At 34.2% G+C, this 3,866-nt stretch overlaps 1 long non-coding RNA gene across 1 annotated transcript; it reads right to left on the bottom strand.

Annotated features, from left to right (window-relative positions):
• Nucleotides 1-771: 771 nt before the first annotated feature.
• Nucleotides 772-1,475, bottom strand: LOC145804206 (uncharacterized). Its single transcript, XR_014345834.1, has 3 exons — nt 1,411-1,475; nt 898-1,276; nt 772-816 (listed from the first exon to the last, which is right to left on the bottom strand). It is a non-coding gene; the product is annotated as an uncharacterized LOC145804206 (long non-coding RNA).
• Between the last annotated feature and the right edge of the window lie 2,391 nt (nt 1,476-3,866).

Genomic DNA, 3,866 nt, shown 5'->3' with positions numbered 1-3,866 from the left:
CCAAAGTTAACACCAATAACGACGGCAATCTTTTCCCCCTGGTACAAAACCAGTAGCAATGTTAAACAATTATATCCACAAAAACACTATTTTAGAGTATACAATTGATTCTAAAAATAAATAACAATACATGAATTTAATTCTAAAGCTCCGTTGAACAACAAAGAGAATTATGTTTAGAAACAAATGGTCAAGAAATGGCACAATCTTTCTATAACGGAAATGAAGCAACTTGGAAAAGCATTTTGAGTCATTTTTCCACTTTATGTCCATGACAGATTCACAATGAGATCTAAATAGACCTAAATCTTCAGTTTCTGATTATTTGGGATATGACCAAAAAATTTAAAAAAAAAAGGGGGAGTTTCTACTAGTCAGAGCCATTGCCATTTGCATGTGGTTGGGTTACCAACCAGCATCCAGGAACCATCCATCAAGTGGAACTATGTTCAGGTGGCTGCAGGGTTAGATCAGAGAGAGAGAGAGAGAGAGAGAATTGTTCACAAGAAAATTTCTTGCTTGTGGTTTTACAAAAGTGGACCATAAAAACTATAAATATGACAACTATCCAAGGGGACAATTGTGGAATTATGCATTCAATGAGGACTATTCTATTGGCCCTCTCATTATCTGTCCAAAAAAATAAAGGGGAAAAACATAAAAAAATCCTACATATACAAATTTCTCATCTAATTTTCTTACTATTAAATACAAAGATATGAGCCTACGATTACTTATTGTGTAATGATATTCAAATAACAAATTCTTGTGTACAAACATCACACTTCTCAGTTGCAACCATTGTGTAGGCTAGTTCTGCACAAAATAAACATTCACTAAACTGAATAAAAAACTAGAATAAACCATACACTATCTGGGATTATATATCAACCTCACCTAATTTTCGTCCATGGAATTATATATCTCCTGATTCATCAGCTCCCACATTGTAATGCCTGCAGAGGCTTTGGTAACAGTGGTCTGTGAACAAGAAACACTCAAGACACCTGCAGCATTGTAGGCTGAGATCTCGGATTGGGACTTAAGCATGCCATTGCCATTGTTGCTAAGAGAACCAAATTTTGAGCAATCAGTTGATTGACAGCAGACAACAGGCAGGGATCTAATAGGTCCTTCAGCAGACTATTTTGAGCAGATGATGATGACACTGAACAGAGTAGTTCGCTTGGATACCTTCCCATTATTGTTTCTAGAACCACCACCCCAAAGCTATAAACATCCCACTGCTCAGTCACGGCCATGGTGTACGCAAGCTCTGCACCAATAAGAGGAGTTCAGAAATTTTGTTTTCTACCCTGCCTTCACTGGCATAAACTAGATTTTGTGATTACATTGCATAACATATTTAATAATACCATAGAAAATACTATATCAGCTGCATTTTCTTACATAATTCTTTTCCCACTCTTGCAGCTAAGGAAATGCAGAGTGGGGCGAGTGTCTAGCGAGTACAAAAGCCTCGTGAATAAACTCAAACTCTGAATACGCATAATAACCTGCAAATCACACGAGCTTGAATTTTTTCGCACCCATTGAGAATCTAACATAAGAGTTTCAAAATTATCCTATAATGAAGCTTCTATGTATCTAACATGAGACTTTCAAAAATTATCCTATAATGAAGCTTCTATGTTCAGCCCTTACGCTGTGTTTAGGTCATGGATTTTGGGGAGGGATTTAGAAATGAAAAGAGAAAATGTGTGCAAAACTATGTTATTTCACCTATATTTTCCCTTTTCCTTTCCTTTTCCTTTTTCCAAATCCCTCCACAAATTCTTACAAAGTTTTTGTACAAAATAATGCGACTACCTTTCACTTTGAAACAAAATGCAAATGAAGATTTTTTTTTTTTTTTTACAGGAATATCATTCTTCACATAATTTCTTGTACAATTTTTATATATGAATAGAGTTTTCTTTTTTCTTTTTTTATTTATTTACTAATATGAACACCTTTGGATCTAGTAGAGACCATACGCAAATGATTTTTTCACTAGTTTTATAAAAAATTGTAAACCAGCTTTACCTACATACAAGGTCAAGATATTGGGATTTTTTTTCTTTAAAAACAACTCATTTTTTAAGAAACACCATGAGCCTTTAGGATAAATTTATAAGAAAAAAGAAACGATATGGAAACATAAGATAGTTTTGAAAATTTCATTACTTCTTGTTTCTGAAAACATAAAAACAAAACAAAACAAACCACCAAACATCCCAAATGAATTATACAATTGAAACAATATGATGTTCCAAAATCGGATTCGAAGTTGTGGACATGTTTTTTAAAGTGAAAATAGGATAAGAATGAAAGAAAATCTTCCCAACTTATTAAAAACCACATCAAGCGATACAGACTGATGATGCAAAGGACGTTGAATAAAATAGGAGTTTAAATGAATCCAGCTTTAAACCACTCCTGACGTATACGTGTTATAAAGACACTGTGTCTATATGTCCCAGTAACAAGATGGTGACTAAATAGACCATACGATGGAAAAGCAACCCAATTCAATAATAATAAAAATAAATAAAATTAAAGCCTTTTGTGGAGAACAATTAGCAAACTGTTTTGACATTTTTATGGATGAATAGTCTATGGTAGTTTATACAAGTCCCAAGTGAACCCTGCATGAAATTGTAGAACATACCCATTAAGCTAGATTTTATGGTGAGTTAAATAGCACCCCTACCTACCCGATTTTAGACCACATAAAAATATCAAAAACAAAAACATATGTCTGTCAGTTTCACCCCTACATAAATAATTTGAGTATTTTCTTTGATTTTATTTTTATTTTTTACTCTTTTTTTTTCATCTCACACAAACTATGTTGAGATGTGAGAGAGAGAGAGAGAGAGGCTTATCCGTGAAGTTGATCGGTGAGGAGTCGATCTTGCGAGGTTGATCGGTGAGGAGTTGATCTTGTGAGGTCGATCTGTGCAGACGAAAATGAGAGAGTGAGAGAGAGACTGATGAGATGAAGTGAGAGAGAGACTGATGAGATGAGAGAGACAGAGAGAGAGAGAAGCTTACCTATGAGATCGATCGGTGCAATGAGAGAGTAAGGTCGATCGGTGAGGAGTCGATCTTGCGAGTTTGATCGATGTGGAGTCGATCTGTGCAGATGAAAATGAGAGTGAGAAAGAGACTGATGAGATGAGATGAAATGAGAGGAATGAGAGAGCTGTGTGCATATTAGGGTTTTTTTTGGGGATTTTTGGTTGAGAGGGGAAAAACCAGCGGGAATGGAAAAGGGGGAAGGGATTAGGGATTTTTGACATTGGGGATTTTGGGTTTCGGGTAGGAGAACCCGAGTGGGAATGGAAAAAGGGGGGGGGGATTGGAAATGTTTTTTGGAATTTTTTTTATTTTTATTACAAATGAATATTTAAATAATAAAATGATTTTTTTTTTTGGCAACGGAAGAATTGTTAAAAAAACTATTTTTTATTAAAATAATTTTTTTTTATAGTTGATGAATTTTATTTTTTTTTACATTTAGTAAGGTTGAAAATTTATTTGTTTCATATTTATTTTAATGAATAAAATTTTTTTTTTTATTTGGTAGAAGTAGGGATAATATTTTTCATTAAAATAAAGTTAATTTTTTGTGGTCAATGATTTTTTTGTGACTCATTTTTTTTTATACTAAAAATCAAGAACTAATTTTTTGTGGTAGAGGATAGAAATGGCAGTAGTGGTGAAAGTAGTGGATAAGAGGTGATAGTGGTGGTGGTAGTGATGGTGAATGAGATAAGTGGTGAAGTTGTGGTAGTGGTAGAGGAGATAGAATAGCGGTGGTAGATGAGAGGTAATGGTAGTAGTAGTGGTGGTAGTGGAGT

The sequence above is a fragment of the Camellia sinensis genome, chromosome 12 (assembly GCF_055761805.1).
Source record: "Camellia sinensis isolate YWXY chromosome 12, ASM5576180v1, whole genome shotgun sequence".
In the NCBI taxonomy this organism is placed as follows: Eukaryota; Viridiplantae; Streptophyta; class Magnoliopsida; order Ericales; family Theaceae; genus Camellia; species Camellia sinensis.
The sequence above is the reverse complement of the archived record's forward strand: the minus strand, read 5'-3'. Positions and strand labels throughout refer to the sequence as shown.